Raw genomic sequence first — 20,127 nt, forward strand, 5'->3', positions numbered from 1 at the left:
TTGAAAACACAAAGATTTAGAAAATATATCCCCCAAGTTTGGAAATGATGTATTATTTAAAAGTGGAACAAACCTTCAGTGAGAAGTTTGGGATGAGTGGTAATAAACTTGACTTGGCATCAGTTACCATCCAGCGCTATCCATAATTGCATTCCTTCTTTTATCCTTTCCCAAATGTAACAGGGGATAAGAAAGCTGGCAGAAGGTTTGGCTGGAGCAGTCAAGAGCCTAACACAGGGATTTATAGCTTTGAATTCCTCCAGGATGAGTGGATTAATCCAAAGAATGAAAACCTCATACTAATATAAGCAGCTCCAGAAACAGAGTTTCTGTATGTGCATGAAGGCTTCCATGTTGCTTAAAAATATTGGTACATGAAAAATGGGCCCTTTGGTGTCCCCATCCTTTTCCACTAATAACATGAAATGTTTAGTTGGTGTACATACAAATAATCATTTATGAAGTATCTTAGTAAATTTGGTTTAGCATGATCATACACAGTGGCTATGGATGCCTAAAAGTCCATTATGAATCCATTATATTTTTTAATGCTTTCTTTCAAAAATGAATTTTGAGACCAGGCCTCTGATGAATGTATGCTAAGAGCTAAGAAGATCCATGCTGGATCAGGCTAATGATCCATCTTGTCCTAAATTTTATGTCACACAGGTCAAACCAGCACTTTTAGGATGCTTTCAAGCATGGACAGAATGGCAACTGCTGCTTTCATTGTTGCTTCCTGGCAGTTGATATTTAAGGTATGCTGCTTGAGATTTAGGATGTAATAAATAGCTATGAAGAGTTATAATAATTGATATCCTGATCTTCAAAGAATTCATCTAGTTTATTTTATAAAAAATGATCTAAATTGGTGGCCATCATCATATTGCATAGCAGGGAAATCCAAAGTTTAGCTATGTGTTATGCAAAGATGTTTCTTTTATCGATCTTGAATCTTCTTGCATTGAATCAATGACTCCAAATCATGACAGTAGGTGAGAAAATGTCTCTCCATCCATATTATTTATGCCTGATTTTTAAATTCTTCTCTACCTGCCTTTGTGCCTTAAAAATCCAGTTGCTAAAAACCCATTCAAAAAGCACTGATTAAATGTGACTAAAAAGGAAAGGGCAGGTCTGTTTAGAATCAGGACAATCTATCTAGATGTTTTTGCTATGCTTCACTATTTGGGAAATCAGAGAAGTCTATCAAAATACTCTTCAAAATGTGAAGTAGCAACTTTCTACATGAAATATTTCCTAGCCTTATGCATCTCATAAGCAACTCTATCAAGGGAAGAGGCAGAATTAGGTATATAGAAAGTGTAGCTGGGTTACAGCAGCTTGTCAACTGCCTGACTCATACGGAAGCCCTTCGGTACATAAAGACTAGATAAGCATCAGACCCTGCTAACTTTCTTAACTTTACTTATCCTCAGCAGACTGTGTGGACATATAACCATGCAAAATGTGCTACATCATACTGAATAATGTTCTATATATATAGGGACAAATATATGGAACAAAATTAACTTTTTGGGTAATTTCTATTCAGACTAAGATGGATTGGAAAGGAGAAATCATATACACATTTTCCTCAGTATTTCAGCAGCCTACTTACAATAGGTAGATTCAGCAGGAGTCAGTGTCACATAAAACAAACATTTAATACATTACCCAAATCATATTGTCTTTATAATTTTCAAACTGGAGCTGTGATTGCCAGAAGATAGCAAAATAGCCGGTCAAATGATTTATCTATAAATACTGGTAGGTTTACTATAAACTTTCTCAAGGACATCTCTTTATTCCAATAGATATTTTATTCACAGACTGTTATAAAATAAATTATGAGCTGTTTCTACTTGCACATTCATAATGATGGATCATTTTTCTTCTTAAATTTGAGCACAATGCATTTATTTGCTTTCAGATCTACTGATACCATTTCTTAGAACAAGGAGCTTTAGACTCCTGGCTGCTCTGGCTAACATTATTAATAAAAAGAAACCAAGCCAACAATAAATCTGTCAAATCCCCACTTAAAACATTTGAAAGATACTATAGCTACTGTTACTTAAATGTCAATTTAAATGTTAAGAGAGTATGGATTAGCATTTGTGAATTCAATTAGGGCTTTCTTGCGTTTTGACATAGATAGGGTACATTTATTTCCATGTTCAGAGCATGGCAGCCAAATTGAAAAATCATCATCATCAGTTATAAAATTATTCCCATTCATTTAGTTATAGCAATTTCTGCTTTGATCTTTGGCTTTCTGGGTGGAAGTGGGGGACGTTCAGGGGCTGGATTTTTTAAAGAAGACTTTTCTAAACATATTATACCTATCCAATATATGCATTTTCTTTTGTTTTTCATCAAAAATTGGGGAGAAATCTTGTTGCAGTTCTTTGTAGTTTATTCACTGAAATTCAGAATCAGTATGAAAAATTCCTCATACTACAAAAAAGGGTTCAAAGGTCACACACAGCCCATGGGTTAACCACTCCTATCCTATTCTAAAGTACTCTGCATAGTTCTAATAATCACGAATGACATAATCCTAAGAAACGCAGGTACAGACATAAGATGGTTATTGGAAAAAAGATAAAATTATATGATTCCCTTTAGTTCAACAAATTCAGTACACCTCACAGTCTTGCCATAAGCCATGGGAATATTAATGGTAGAATGCTATGTTACACAGTGGAAAACAGCAACAGCAAGAAGGTATGATTGTAATATGACTAACTTTACAGTACATACATTAAAGATACTGCTGATGACATACTGGAAATCAGGAAAAACAAGATATACAATGTGAAAAGTTTAGCTTCTGGAAACCCAAAAGGGAAGGACAGTTAATTGTCTACATTTTCTGTTTGTGAATGTGTGTCCACTGGTAACTATGCAGAAAAGACATCTGAAGTGATTAAACTCCCCTATAACACTGGGTTAAAATGTTTGGAACTTTTTATTTAAGAGGAAAAGATAGAAATAATGTGAACAGTGGTGTTTAAAATTATTCATGGGGTGGAGAAAATGGCAATAATAATGTTTGAAAACAAAAATAGTATAAAATGATAAAAGCGGACCATATATTGCCAAAATCACAATTGAGATGCATCTAGAAAATCAGTATCTGAAGCTATGAGGCCTACTGTCTGGATCACCTTTCCCACAAATGGAACATTTGAGACAGACTTATAGTTGTATAGGTTAACCTATCTCCAGTAAAGATAAGTTTTCTTTAGTGATGGACTTATACGATGACAGGACAACTAACTAGACTGGAGCCAACTGGTGAAGTCAAAGTTGAGATGGGTTTGATAATCTTGTTCTATAAGAACAATGCATATTTTTCATAGCATGCTACTAATTGTTCAGTTCCAACATTTTGAAGAAGGGGATACTGTTCACCCTAGAATTATCCAATGGAACTGAATTGAAAGATTTGGAATATAAAAGGAACAACCTCTTCACACATCTTCTCTTTATATAAAGTATAGCATTTACTTTTAGAGCTATAGCAAAGGCTATTGACTTGGACAGCTTTAAATAGTGACAACTTTTAAGATCTTTCACCTTTGCATGCCTGAGATGCTGAATAGAGCACGTAGTACATCGGGGAAAGATACCTTGTAGATTTTAGCATTCAAGTTCCTACCTAGCAACTTAATTTGACTGTAAGGACCACATAACTACATTCATCTATGCTACTGATACTGGAATGAAGCATGAGTGCTGGAGGTCAAAGAAAAAATAAAGTTTTCTCTGTGGTTATTTCACCTTTCTACTGTCTGCCCATCTCACATACTAAATTACTCTCATGACTAAATACATTTCTTTATGACTTGTGGATCCAGGGTGAATTAGCCCAATTGTTCTGGTAGCAATGCTTATCTTTCTCTAAAATCTTACAGCAAAATATAGAAGCAGCTAAGCAAAAGGATGATTTACTTTTCTCCAGTCGCTAACCAATATTTATTTATTTATTATTCAAATTTAATTACTGCCCATCTCCCCCAAAAGAGGGAGTCTGGGCAGTTTACAATAAATCAAACTCTAATCAGAAATGTTAAAATCTCATAAAACCGGACCCATTACAATTATTATAAAATGTAATAAATAAATGTAGTTAATAAATAAATATAGTTTAGACATTATCCTTAACCATCTCATAATATCTTAATAGGAAGCCAAATGTTGCTAGAAAATAATTTATGTCTGAAATTAATGGATTATGTCTCTGCTATTGCACTATTAATCAAGAAAACTTGCTGCAAAAAATAAACAATAATTAATATATAATCAAGATGTAGAGTTAGGATTTTTCACATACAAGTTAGGATGCCAGGGGATAATGTGCAACAAATTAAGATAAATTTAAAAGGACAAGTAATCCCAGTTAAAAATCTACTGTAACAGCCAACTGTTAGCTCAGAAGACATTAGCTTGGATGAATTCCTTAATCAGTGCCACAGACTACTTCATGACAGGCAGGACTTCAATATTTTCCCTACCTTTCTGTATCAGAAGATGAAGAACTACAATTGATAAAATGCCATCTCTGAAGGAGAAAAAAAATCACAGCTATCACATCACTCACTGACTCTGGGTTAAGTTTATTCATTTGGAAGTATATGGTCCTAGTTTACCTAGCTGATCTGAAAATTAGGCCTATAGACTTAGGAAAGCCCACAAACTTTAACACCTGGCTAGAGGTAGTAATTAGAGCAAGGTTTCTCAACCTGGGCAACTTTAAGATGTGTGGACTTCAACTCCCAGAATTCCCTAGTCAGCATGGCTGGCTGGGGAATTCTGGGAATTGAAGTCCACACATCTTAAAGTTGCCAAGGCTGAGAAACCCTGCATTAGAGAATGAGTAATTCTTGCAATTTGTCATTGTTTCATAGAAATGCCTTGATGGATAGATTTTCAATGAATATTTTAAAATCTTGCACAACGTTTAATAGTCATTAAATATAGCAAATTATACAGAAAAATAACTGTATACAGTTTCAACAGGCAGGATATAAAATACTGAAGTACTGTCATGAGCACCGTTGCGCTGATTGTGTCAGCACAACGGCACACATAACAATACAAGGAAACAGGGCGAGGGATTAAAAAGATATGCAACTAACTCACAAAGAAAGGCAACAGACACTGGCAACAAGGTAATGACTCCAGCCAGAAAAAGCTAATCAAAAAGATACATTGTTGCAAAGGGTGAAACTGACAATGCCTGAGCGCGAGGCATGCCCGGAGCTGTCAAAGAAGCACGGAAGATTATCGCCTGACCTAAAGTCATCACCGGCCAGAGGAAGAAGATTAAGCAGATGCCCGGGGCACCAGCAGGGGCCCCACGACCCCTCACCCACCGGCACTGGAACATTCGGGTCTCGGGGCTTACACAATCCCAGGAGGGGGGAGCGCTGACCGATGCGGGCTATTTAAATCCCGTACCGGCGCGCTCCCTCCACTCTCAGCTTTTCACTAGGCACGCATACTCTGCTTGAATAAACCAGAACCTGATTTCGCCAGAATTAGTGTCTGTGTATTATTGGGCAGCAGGCAGAGCCTGACAGAAAGCTGAGAGTCACAAAAACCAACCTCGCCAAGCCCCACCGAATGGCAACGCTCTGCGGGAGGAACCAGACGGCAAGAAGCAGAACCGGGGACAGCGATGGAGCCGGCAACCCGCACACGAGACGGAGAGCCAGCGGCGGAGATGACCCGACGACGGCCGGGGGCGATGTACCCCACAAAAGCCACAGACACCCTCTTGGCCTGCACCGCTCCCCAGCCCCAGACCCCACAAGAGACGGAGGCAACCCCGCAATGGCTGGAGTCAACACACTCCACAGGAGCCACGGGCACCCTCCCGGCCCACACCGCACCCCAGTTCCGGTCCTGGAGCTTCAGTCCAGCCGCAGGAATCACAGCAGAGGACGAGGTCATGGACCAACCACTCCGTGACTGGGCAGGATACCGGATGGAGCCACCCTTCCCCAATTGGGAGCTCACCTACCCTGAGACGCCAACTGGCCCATTCCCAACGGCAATGCAGCCATCTGACAGGGACACGCAAGCCAGGCTCACAACCATAGAAGCCCAGCTATGCGACCTAGGAGCCATGCTACAGTCCCTGATGACCAACGGGCCCTACAAGATGGAGGCAACACAGGTACTCACCCCAAACCAAACCCTGAGCGAGAGAAGGCAAGCCCGCATGCCAATCACAGGGGCGGGCGCCCCCACGCCAGCGGGGGCCATGCGGCAAGGCCCATGGGGGGGGTGACCCACAGCACGCAAGGTTCCCAAAGACTTTTCAGTCACCTTCGATGGGAACCCCACGAAGTTGTCCTTCTTTATAACCAACGCCAGAGAATACATGGCCCGCCACGGACATCACTTTGATTCTGAAGCCGAAAAAATCTCAGCGGTAGCCATCAAACTTCAAGACAGGGCTGCGGACTGGTACGTCCAGTTGTACGAATCCGAGTTCCCAGCCCTAACAAACTTCCACACTTTCCTCGCCGACCTGAAACACTACTTTGAAGACCCATTGGCGAAGGAAAGGGCGAAGTGCGCACTGCAAGCATTGAAACAGGGCAAAAGAACTGTAGCCGACTACGCCCTGGAATTCAAAGCCCTCATGGGGAAAATCACCGAATGGTCAGAGGCTACCCTGATTGACATGTTCAAGAGGGGCCTCAACCGAGAGGTGCTCCAATGGGCACCCTATCGGGACGACCCCGCCTCGCTACAAGGATGGATTTGCCTAGCCGGCAAAGCAGAACACGCACACCGCACGTTCCTGATGACAACTGGAGATGACAGAACACCACACAGCCCAAGAGGACTACCTACGCAACCAGGACCAACCGGGCACGCGGACCAACAGTGCAGGTTCACCCACGGAACATGCGCTAAGTGTGGGAAAATGGGGCACAGAGTGGCAGACTGCTACACAAACAGAGCACCGGACCGTGCACCCAGACCCGCACTGAAAATGACACAAAAACAAGCACCCCCGCCCCCCTGGCGATTGACAGGAGCACTAGCTGCCCCAGACAAGGACGCGGACGCCTACCTCACCGGGGACGACAGCGACGCCCTGGAGCAGCCAGCAGGAAATGCTCCCCGCCTGCTCTAAGCCACACTGCGGGGCAGGTGGTGAAGAAGGGGCGCAACAACCGTAGGCAGAGCGATGACAGCTCCATCCTAACAGGGAAAAACAGACTCACCTACGGCCCCAGAGCCACTGTGGCCGAGGTGTTAGTGGACTCTGGGTGCTCCAGAAACCTGATTCATCCCAACATCGTCACGAAGCTCAATCTGCCTTGCCTCCCCCTCCCCAAACCGCTGGCGTTCCACCAACTGGACGGCTCAACAGCGGGGGGGAAACCAGCCACGCAACAGACCGAGACAGTCACCCTAACAATGGGCACCCACAAAGAACAAATAACCTTTGTGGTGACCCAAATAGGGAGACCCATCATAGTGCTGGGCATACCGTGGCTAGCAAGCAACAACCCACGCATCGACTGGAGGAAACGTACCATCCAATTCAACGATGGCACATACCAAGCTCCAGCACTGGACAAGATACCTACTCTGACAGTAGGGAGGGCTGAGGCGGTTGCCCAAGACAACAACCTAAACCCAGAAGGACTACCAGACCAATATGCAGACTTTGCAGACGTCTTCGGAGAGGAGGAGGCGGACCGACTACCCCCCCCACCGCAAGATGGACTGCTCTATTGAACTACTCCCAGACGTCCCCTTACCCAAACCAAAGATTTACCCCATGACCCAGAAGGAGCTAGCAACCCTCCGGGAGTTCCTTGACAAAAACCTGGCCAGGGGTTTCATAGAGCCAGCGAACTTGCCCGTCGGAGCGCCCGTCCTTTTCCGAGAGAAAAAGGACGGCACCTTACAGCTCTGTACCGACTATCGGAGACTCAACACCACATCCCTCTCCAATAAACACCCCCTGCTCCTCGTAAAGGACATGCTCGCCCACCTGTCAACGGGGCGAGTGTTCTCCAAAATCGTCCTCCGCGAGGCATACTATAGAATCCGAATCAAGGAGGGGGACGAGTGGAAAACAGCATTCAACTGTCCCCTGGGCTCCTTTCAATACAAAGTACTGCCATTCGGGTTAGCAGGGGCCCCAGGGGTGTTCATGCAACTCATTAACGAGGTGCTGCGTGAACACCTGTTTAAGGGGGTACTAGTGTACATCAACGATGTCCTCATCTACACGAGGACACAGGAGGAACATGAGCAGTTGGTCAGACAAGTCTTAAACAAATTAAGGAGGACTAAGCTCTACGCCAAATTGTCCAAGTGCGAGTTCCACAAACCGCGCTTGGACTACCTGGGGTACCGAATCTCTGACAAAGGCGTAGAAATGGACCCCGTGAAAGTCCAGGCAGTTTTGAATTGGGAACGCCCACGCAACAGGCGCCAACTTCAAAGCTTCCTTTGCTTCGCGAACTTCTACAGGTCCTTCGCCAGGGGGTTCACTGAGATAGCCCTCCCCCTCACAGATTTACTCAAAACAAAAGGGGTCGGAGAAATGCGCAGAGTCAAGAACCTGGCGGCCGTACTGAATTGGACTCCCGCATGTCAAGCAGCATTTGACAGGCTGAAAGCGCTGTTCACAACGGAGCCAACCCTCGCACACCCGGACCCAGAATGGCCGTTCATAGAACAAGCCAATGTGTCTGACTTCTCCCTGGGTGCCATACTGCTTCAAAAGGACCCCGCAGGAATCCTTAAGCCATGCGCCTACCTGTCAAAAAAATTCTCGGAGACGGAGAGGTGTTGGCACGTATGGGAGAAGGAGGCGTTTGCGGTAAAAATGGCACTGGAGACGTGGCGGCACCTGCTGGAAGGAACCACCCACCCATTTGAGGTCTGGACAGACCACCGCAATCTCGAGGCACTCCGGACGCCCAGACGCCTCAGCCCTAAACAGGTCAGATGGGCTCAGTTCTTCAGCTGGTTTAACTTCCAGCTGAAGTTCATACCAGGCAAGAAGAACTTCCTGGCAGACGTGCTCTCCTGACTGCCCCAAGACGAAGAGCCCACCCCCGATGTAGTAGGGACGGTACTGTCCACCTCCCAGCTGGGGATGGCAGCGACCACCTGGAGCAGCGCACGGAGACAGCCCACCCCCATGGCACAAACGACCGCAAGCCAACCTGGCCCCAGACGCCGCAGACTGCGACTACCAGGGGGGATATGAGCAGACCTCACTGCCGCTTTGAAATCCGACCCTTGACTACTAGCCAACCCCGACAAGGTTACAATGGATCAAGACCTAGCATGGGGGGAAGGCAGACTATACATCCCCGACTCACAGTGACAGGCAATCCTCAGCAGATCGCATGACAGCAAGCAGGCTGGACACTTTGGATTCCTAAAGACCCTGCACCTGACTCGGAAGCAGTTCTGGTGGCCCTCGCTGAGAAAGGACGTTAAGGCATACGTAGCATCTTGCCCAGTGTGTGCGATGGCCAAACGACCGACGGGCAAACCCCAGGGACTGCTGCAAGCAGTGGCGGAGCTCTCCCGGCCATGGGAGGAGATCTCCATGGATTTTATCGTCGATTTACCACCCAGCCAAAAGAAAATAACCATTTGGGTGGTAAAAGACTACTTTTCTAAACAGGCGCATTTCATCCCCTGTGCATCGATCCCGTCTGCCCAGCAGCTGGCAAAACTCTTCCTTGTACACGTGTACAGGTTACACGGATGTCCCGTGCGCTTGGTGACTGACAGGGGCACACAATTCACTTCGAAGTTTTGGCAGGCTTTTTTGAAACTGATCGGGACCCAACAAGCACTATCCACAGCCTGGCATCCCCAGACGGACGGTGCCATGGAGATCCTCAATGCCACGCTAGAACAATTCCTCCACTCTTACACCAATTATCACCAGGACGACTGGGTGGACCTACTCCCGTTTGCGGAGGTTGCCTACAATAACGCCATTCGCACGAGCATGGGGAAAACCCCATTCGAGGTGGTGTCGGGTCGTGAGTTTGTCCCCATCCAGGAGCTGCTGCAACCCCCGGCCCCCCCAATGGGCGCAGGTGACTGGGGACAGAAGATAGCAGACTCGTGGCCAGTAATCACAGAAGCGCTGAAAGAAGCGCAGACAGCCTACAAAGAACAGGCAGACAAGCACCGGCGCCAACAACCGACATTCCAGGTAGGAGATATGATCTATCTCTCTACCAAATTCATAAAATCACCCCAACCCTCTAAGAAACTGGGCCCCAAGTATATTGGGCCATTCCGGGTAACACAAATAGTTAACCCGGTCACAGTACGCCTGGACCTGCCACACAATTTAAAGAGACTTTACCCGGTATTTCACTGTAGCCTTCTAAAGCCGGCAACTCCCTCCCGGTGGCATCCAAGCACACCCCCACCCCCCCGGTGATGATTGACGGCCAGCAACATTTCAAAGTGAAAGAAGTACTCGACTCACGCAGGCAGCGGGGCACCCTGCACTACCTAGTGAAGTGGAAACACTTCCCCCACCCAGAATGGGTTGCCACCCGTCATGTCAAGGCACCGGACCTAATTCACGCATTCCACACTGCTTACCCCAACAAATCCTCGGGTTAACCATTCAGAAGGGGGGCAGTATGTCATGAGCACCGTTGCGCTGATTGTGTCAGCACAACGGCACACATAACAATACAAGGAAACGGGGCGAGGGATTAAAAAGATATGCAACTAACTCACAAAGAAAGGCAACAGACACCGGCAACAAGGTAACAACTCCAGCCGTAAAAAGCCAATCAAAAAGATACATTGTTGCAAAGGGTGAAACTGACAACGCCTGAGCATGAGGCACACCCGGAGCTGTCAAAGAAGCACGGAAGATTATCGCCCGACTTAAAGTCATCACTGGCCGGAGGAAGAAGATTAAGCAGATGCCCGGGGCACCAGCAGGGGCCCCGCGACCCCTCACCCACCGGCAACGGAACATTCGGGGCTCGGGGCTTACACAATCCCAGGAGGGGGGAGTGCTGACTGGCGCAGGCTATTTAAATCCCGTACCGGTGCACTCCCTCCACTCTCAGCTTTTCACTAGGCACGCATACTCTGCTTGAATAAACCAGAACCTGATTTCACCAGAATTAGTGTCTGTGTATTATTGGGCAGCAGGCAGAGCCTGACAAGTACATACACATATCATATGCAAACAACTGTTTTCCTATTTCTATGAACATGTATAAGTTCTCAGGAAGTCATCCCCCTACCACCCATGATACTTCGAGGTAGACCAGATTAGGAAACAAAAGTTATGAATGCTAATACTACTTTTATTATAAGATTACAGTAACAGAATCTTGCAACTCTGAATGTACCTCCCCCTCCCTCCCTTCATCTTCAAGAGAACTAGGGAGGGTCAAGCCTGAGACACTTTGTCAAATTACATTTCTGTCTTGGATTCACATTTCTTTTATCTGACCGTTGTCTTGGTTGCAGCTCTTCCTCCTGCTCCTCAAGGTTATTCCTAAATCTGATTGTACAGGGTGAGTTGCCCTGATGGGCTTTTGATGATGCAATACTGTGTCTCATTTTTTCCCCCTGTGGACCAAAATCAGGCTCAGTGTTACAAAGAAACCAAGATGCTTTGTCTGCCCTTTGGCTGTAATCATATAAAAGGGCAGAAGCATTAAATCGTGGAAGGGAATCTATTGGGCATTCCTAGAGTTATTTTTGTATGATGATGCAATACTGTGTGCATCAAGGAGAAGGAATATGCAGTTGGAGGCATAGCAAGAGCAAGTAGGACCTGAGAGACTGATCTGCTGAGAGAACTAGCTGGTGGAAAGGAGTGTGGTTTTTGGAGTACAGATCAGATGTCAGCAAGTACAGTTTAACAAAGGTGCTAGAAGCCCAGAAGCCCAGAAAGGAGTTATTTTCCCCTCTTCCTGTTTTCCTCCTTAGGAGAGAAGTAAGCCAAATGTGAAAGCCCAGAAAGAGAGGGGTGGGGACTTGCTTTACAAATAGTAGCTACAAAGGAGAACTTCGCTTAAGCATCACTGAAGTTAAGTTAACTTAAAAGCTTTGCATAGCCCTAGAATAAGTAAAACAATCAGAATCCAAAATGTAGGGTAACAAAAACAATGTATTTTTTTTGGAAGGGGGGTGTATAATACCCTTTAACCTTTTAGAGAAAGAACTTTTATGACTAATAACATGCTGGTGAATTTGACTAGAAATTATTTTCCCTGAAGAGTGATGGCACAATTGGATTTAAATAATGTGAGTGTTGCTTAGTAAATGAGATACTTTAGCACATTCTTAATACCAATTAAGATTCTGTCAGAGAAACTCCAGAGGCCAATTTTTTTCCATTTATAGGCTTTCTACTAAACATTAGAATGAAAAAAAAATCATCCTCAGTGTTAAAGAAATGTGTACACCCCCTACCCAATATAGAAGGAGCTATTTTTGACGTCACTTTTACATTTATTTATTATACTTTCAAAATATTTAACTGCAGCTGGGGACAGATACAGGTTACACCATTTCTAGCTATTGAAAAAGTAAGAGTAAATATAACCTTTATTCTTGATGCAACTTGTCTCTTGATTAAGACTAGATAGTCCTCCCTTAGTGACCGCAATTGGGACCTGCAACTCCACTGCTAGGTCCCATAGTTGCTAAGCAGAAAATCACATGACTGTGACAGGCTTACGGCCTCACTTCTTTGGTTGTTAAGCGAAACATCAGGTGACTGCAACTTATGATTTTATTTCTGCCTTTTCTATTAACTCTGCTTCTCACAAGCCAGTTGCGAAGTGCCTGAATGGCGATCACATGACTGTGGGATGCTGCGATGGTCGTAAATGTGAGAATGGGTCACAAAGTTTATTTTTACACTGTCGGAACTTTCAATGGTCACTAAAGAAGGCAGTTGACAAGTGAGGACTACCTGTACCAAAAACATGGTGGAAATTACAGCTGTTCAAAAATTGCAAACTTTTCAGAAGTGTGAATGAACGAGGAACAGTATTGTGGGTTACAGTGCTTAGCTCTGAACATTCATGTGATTTGTGTGGTTGCAGGAGTGATAATATAATAATACTTACCATTTATGCTGCCCATTCCAAGTGTTTCAAAGCACCTTGCTTATATTGACTTAGCAATTCTTAGAGAAGCCCTGTAATTTAATTCACTATTTTTAGGCATCTAGTATTTCAAAAGAAGAATTGTGTTGGATCAAATCAGAGGCCTTTCTATCCCAGGTATGGTTTCTAATAATTAACCAAATGCCTGTGAAAAATTCCCAAATAGAACATGAAGGGAACAGCTGAGCACTTCTGGAAGTTGTATAAAATCAGGACTTGATAGCAGTATTGTTCACAGGTTGTCAGCGTCTCTTTCTGTATCTCTGTTGGGATGCTGTTCCAGAGGGTGGGGTCATGGCAGAGAAGGCATAATGTGGAATGCATGCCATGCTCATCCATTTCCAGTTTTTTTTTCCTGTGGTGCAAAAGGCAAGCCTATCTCGCAGGCCAGATTTTAAAATTAATTCTCTTTCCTCATTCCTCCCTCTCTCCCTCCCACCCACAATACAAATACATACACGAGCATGTGCACACACACACACACACATGTGCTGATGGAATGCATTAGATTTTCTCTGCATATGAATAGTAGTCCTGATCTATCTTCCTCTCTTTACTGGCTGTTGTTCAAATATTCCCATATCTTATTTTCTTCTGCCATTTCCACAGGTTTTTTTTCTCTTTCCTTCTCAGCTTATATGACTGTTAATGTACAAGAGACTTGACTTTTTTCTCACAGTAAGTGTCCCATCTTCCTTTTTCTGCCTTTTTCTGGTCCACTTCAGCATAGTTTCCTATAGTTGTTATGAGATGGAAACTAAACTGATAATTTTTCATTAAAACAGCATATTAAATGAAATTCTCACTCATCTATACAGTTTTATTTTTTGTAGTCCCACCCCACACCCTTATTTGACTTTGTAAAATAAATCTGAACTTCTTTCCATCTGTTTATAAATTAATTTGTGATTTGGGGTATTCTTCTTAAAGATGATCTCCCCTCAAAAGAATTCTTACTCATCTGACCCAGATCAAATCATGGGCCAGGTTGTCTTGCTTCAGCATTTCTTTCAAGAATCTCATAAACCAAAAGGCATTTAAGCATTCCATTAAAACTGTTAGTGGTCTATCACTGAATTTTGGAGAATTTTTAAAATGTTCACATCATTTATTTATTTAATTTTTATCCCGCCTTCATTACTTTTATAAATAACTCAAAGTGGCAAACATACCCAATACCATTTTATTTAATGTTAAAACCAGCATTTTCCCCCTTTCCAAATGAATTCGATGATCTTGGATAGGCATTTGAAAAGAATTTTCTTCTGTCTCCAGCTTTACTCAGAAAGCTGTTCCTACCCTGGCAAGTGATTGCAACTAATGCATTTTGAGTACCTAGTCTGGTGGAAAATCATTGATATACATTATATGAATTAGTGTTATGATGAATCCTACCCCATTTTCATAAATTTCTTTGTTCCTTGTAGAAGAGGCTCCCCCCCTGCTCATTTCACAGGATCGAAAAATTTCTTTACAAATTTGCAGTGGAGGAGGCAGGAAAGATTGTTCTTATGTTATTAAATGTATGAGGTGGTTGAGAAGTCATTCTCTCTTTTCTGTTAAAATACCTTGTACAAAACAAAACAAAACAAAACAAAACAAAACAAAACAAAACAAAACAAAACAAAACAAAACAAAACAAAACAAAACAAAACAAAACAAAACAAAACATATACTATTAATATGACCATTCCCCAAAATGAAATTTTCCTGCAGTTTGGTATCTAAGAGTTAGGACAAAAGCATCTAGTCAGAATATCTGTACAGGCAAAAAATATCTTGCATGTACAAAATTGTAATACATCTAAATCGAGAAGAACTCTACTGAGTTTTGCTCAATAAACCATTGTGGCAGTCCCATTCATTCAAACTATTTTGGGTGGATGCCATTATAGTTTATGGGGCCTGACCAAGTGCCACAAAGGTACAGCAGTAATTAAATGGTGACATTGGGGAGCAGAACTTTCCACCCTTTTGCTCTCCCTTTTTGGTTTCATTTTTAAAAATATAAAATAGATGGGTGTTATCATTGGAAGCATGAGCTTCTAAGTTTGAAGAGAAAATCCTGCTTTAAAACTGGAAGAAATTGTATTTTGGAGTTAAAAACACAACATTGGGTTCTGCTATCAGCCCATGGTTCTGGGTATCCATTCTCTGCTTGAGGACATGACATCAGAAAGATAAACCTTTAGTTCACGAATGAACACATTTGGAAGGCATGGATTTGTAACTGGTCTTTCAAAAACTGAACAAGTTTCTGGGTCTTCCCAGCCATGAGGTTTTCTGTTTAGAAAAAGCAGAGCAAACTGTCATTCAGCCTCCTGGTGATCAACTTGTCATGCCTATGAATTACAGCTGACCTGAACTGAAGTATATTCCTTTTTCTCAAGCATGTAAATGTCTGTCTAATATCTGCTGACAATCACTGAAATTGTCTGCAGGGCTGCTTCACAGTTCAACACTTTTCCATCTAGTTAATGAATAAACATGGGTGAGTGTCAGGCTGCATCCTCTCTTGTTCCAGACAGGTTTGAATCTGGTTACTCCCAATGTATAGTCACATTACTTGCATTTTACTGTTCCTTTTTATGCTACATTTACCAATGGCCAAAGCATTTGAATTCAAGGCCAATCATTCTATTTGGCAGCACAGAGCTTTCCTGTTCCTCTGTTCCTGTTCACTTTTTCTTTGTAATTTCTCTCATAATTTGGTTCACACTGTTTTATATATCAGTATTTTTAAAAAAAAATCTCTAAGAACATTTTTAATATGTTTTCTTCTACAATTTTTATCACATTTGGCTCTCTCAGCCCCTTTGATACCATACCCCTCTGAGATACTATCTGCCTTGATAAACAGTCAGTCTAGGTTGCTTTAAATTATCTTAGAGGAAGTCAGTCGAGAAGCAAGTTTTTTCTCTGACAAGCTAATGTAATAATCAAAATGTAATGGCACAAATGCTCATTTATTCCAATCACTGAAGAGTGATCCTGTTTCTGATTTTTGAAATGTGGAGCAGTATGGCCGTGTCCTAATACTAAAGTATATCTATTTGTTTCATTCCTTTTGAGATATGCCCTACCATTAGATAGAAGAAGGTTGCCATTTTAGAAAGCAAGTTGTCAGGGGCACATAGTTGACTGAGGAATACATACTATGCTTTTTGGCAACATGCTGCCCACCTGTCAAGTAGAGGATCTTTTTTGGAACTGAGTAGCATATATATTGCAGAAATAAATAAACACACTGTTGGAATAAGACTGGATGGCACTTGAGAGCCTCTGCCTTTGAAGGCTGACTAAGATAGCAAATAGAAAACACTGAAGAACTATAACTATGAGTTTACTATCTGGAGTCACTTTTTGCAATTTCAAGAACACAACAATATCATCTTTATTAGCTATCTAAAAATGGTGTTTCTTTTTTGTTTAGTTTTGCTTGATTATTAAAATACAATTGATGATTACCTGACTGCTAATGAAAAAGAGAAAAGTGCCATTTTCTCAGCTATGTTGCTAAAGGTCAAGGTACTGTAGGTAAAAAATAAATAGAAAATTAATGAATATGGATTCAATTTAGAAGTTAATGACCTGTATGGGAAAAGTACATTGTGATAGTTTGGACATACAGAGAGAATGAACAAAGATTGGATCTTCAAATAAATTTAGGGAGAAAAAGTGAATGGGTTGCGAGGTGGAGGAAGGCTGATTAGTTGAACATATTGATGAAATTCTTCAAAAAAGAGGTAAGATGTATAAAGGGTCACTTGGATGAGATGGCTGGCTATAGAAATTCGATAGATAGATAGATAGATAGACAGATAGATAGATGGATGGATGGATGGATGGATGGATGGATGGATGAATGAAGTGGTGTTTGGAGGTGTTGGAAGCAGGATGGTTTGCAAAAATAAAAAGGTATGGAGAAGTATATTCAATGCCGTTCATGTAAAATAGATTTAGTCTGATTTCTTTTTTTCTCATCTCCTGCCCCAATTTTTTTCCTCTTTGCCCAGTGCTTTGCTTATCATTGCTTACCCCAAAAAGGCATAGTGTGGCAGGCAGGTAGGCAGGCATGTATGTAGGAGCAAATCCCTGAAAAGGGCAACATTATACAAGTTAATTTCATGTCACTGTGAGTGGAAAAGCTTGCATCAGAAGTGACACTTTTTTCAGCTCCAGCATCAACCTTTCCAGGGAAGAAGGCAGAGTGGATGGAAAAATTCAGCCAATGAAAATAAGTTAAAACAATTCAGAGAGGTCAGAAACAAATGAGCAGAAACATAACTCAGTCCTCTAATTGATTTTGTTTAGCAGGCCGTATACTTTAAAAATTCAACAAAGGATATTTTTCTTTAAACAGTTTAATAACATTGCTAGCATTAAAAACATGCCTTACATTGTTGATGCTGTAGCTCCTGCTTTACCAGGACCTCTAATTCCATTAGAGATTTCAAACTACCAAAGAGCTATGCACAGAAACTCTCACACACACTTCCCATCTCTCTCCCTCCATCCCTCCCTCTCTCTCACACACAGACACACGCATACATATGTAACGGTTAGATTAAGAAGGATATGCAACTCATCTGGAGCATCACATTAGATCCTGGCATTCCAGCTCAAAGAGAAAAGGAATAATCTCTTTGGCTCTCCATGAAGCTGAGCAGTAATTTTGTCTCAAAAACATTCAAGCTAACGGGCTGCAGGCATAAACCATGAGCCAATATTCACAAACAGAACAACACATGGTGCCATCTTGAGTAGCTTGATTAAGGGGAACATTCCTTCTTGCTTCATCCATTATAGTCATTCTCTCTTCTGATGTTACATCCCAGAGTTAAATGAAACTGGGGCTTTGCATGAGAAAGAGACAGGAACAAATGCCACAGCTTGGACAGATAAGAGCAAGGGCAAGTGCAGCAGCACAGGCCAAATGTTACTCGTTGTTGGAAGAATCTTTCTTAATCAGAAAGAATAATGCTATTCTTTGTTACCTTGTAATGTTTCTCAAATTTGGCAACTTTAAGGTGTGGACTTCAACTCCCAGAATTCCCCAGCCAGCTATGCCGGCTCATCTTAAGGTTGTCAAGTTTGAGAAACACTGTTCCATAGGGTCGCTTTGGAATCCTATAATAAACTAATTGAATACAGTGTGATTTACTAATGTGTCCTTATGTTTTGGTTTATTCTTATGACTTTTCCAGATAGGGGTGCAGTTGCAACATTAAAGCAAACTGAACTCCCTCCTCCCCATCCCTGGGAATTTGCATTATGCCATGCTTCTTCTCATTGCAGTTGTGGGGTTTTACCAGGAAATGCACACTGTCGTTGTCAAAAGTGTGACTTTTGCTGCAGAATGGAAAGGACTGCACTGGATTCTGTTGCATGAGATGGTCGGTGTGGGGATTTGAGTGATCACCTGCATCATCCTGCCTCCCAGCTCCCATAATCCCAGAGTGGTAGTGGATGACAGGACATGACAGGCTGAGTGGCTTCCCACTATCCCAGGAATATAGAACACTTGGTTTTCCACCTATTAGAGAGTGTGGGAAAGGTACTTTTGATACAAAATTAAAATGGCAGGATGGAAAATGACAACTTATAGGCTGAGAGACTTCTGTGGCTGGAAGGGCAGGGCCTGATTTGCTGTCAGAGTTCTGCAGGCACCACTGACACACACAGAAGTTAACTGTGCAGTCAAAAAGCCTGGATGACAGAGACACTGGTTGTCTGGAAGTGTCCTTCATGATATAAAACTCTCTTTATTCTTGCTCTGGAAAAAACTGATATAAGCTACTGTAGGTCTCATATGGTTTAAAATCAGACCCTAAGATGATCATATTAGAAATATGGTCAATAAAATAGTTGATGTTTTAAAATCACCCCTGACCAAATTTTGTAGAACACAAATGTGAGATTTTTTTAAGCAATATAGTCAACAGTAAGACTACTCATTTGTTGAAAATGACTGCCAAAAACTAACTTTGTAGATTTATCACACAGATAGAATTCTAATAATAAAACAGCCAATGTATTACATGGCCACTTACAGTATATTAATGATGAATGAGTAAATCCTAATGACCCAAGAAGTAATTAAACATTTAAATCACACTAAATATGAAAAGCACTGGTATAAAATGGATCTTTTCTTTTTAGCAGCTTACTTTAACACCAATAAAATTGGCTGTAATGCAGCACGAACACCCCCATCTGTCTTTTTATTTTCTCTCTCTAGAATACACAGTAACATTTCCTCAGCCACTAGTAAAAGCAATGTAAAGCAATATTTCAGAAACCTTTCCATACAGAACACAGCAGTATATTTCAGAGATCATCAGCTCTAGTTTTCTGGTTATAGATGATTATGGAGCATACAATGTAGGGACCTTCAACTTAGGGTGCACTTTATTATTACTGCTGTTACTGCTGTTACTGCTACTACTGCTTCTTCTGACAGAATTGGAAATGTGAAGAGGTTATGGGGTGCCTTCAGCCCATTTTGCTCCATCACTTTATATGTTTTCTACCAGATTTTGGTTGGGGTGCTCTAGGGGCTAAATGCAGTCTGCCATCTTGGGGTTATTGATAGTTCAGCAAAACAAGTGGAATGTGATAAATTTATATATCTATAAAAATACTTTTTCTCTTATTTTTATATTTATTCATGACAGAAACAAATGATTCTAGATGTGTTCCTGAGTGGGGACCCAGTGGTTAAATAGTCTTCCCCAGTCTGATACCCTCCAGGTGTTTGATTTGCCATACTTTTTCCATGTCATAGCTGTGCCACCTAACAATTTATTTTAAACTATTTTCTTGGCAAATTTTGGCAAGCACTAATAGCTATGTTTAAACATTGTAATCTTTGCATGAAACAGATGTCTCATCATGTGGTTTATGGAAACAGTTGTACTTTCCCTGTAATTGCAGTTTGTATCACATTCTG

Source organism: Candoia aspera, chromosome 7 (genome assembly GCF_035149785.1).
Source record: "Candoia aspera isolate rCanAsp1 chromosome 7, rCanAsp1.hap2, whole genome shotgun sequence".
In the NCBI taxonomy this organism is placed as follows: Eukaryota; Metazoa; Chordata; class Lepidosauria; order Squamata; family Boidae; genus Candoia; species Candoia aspera.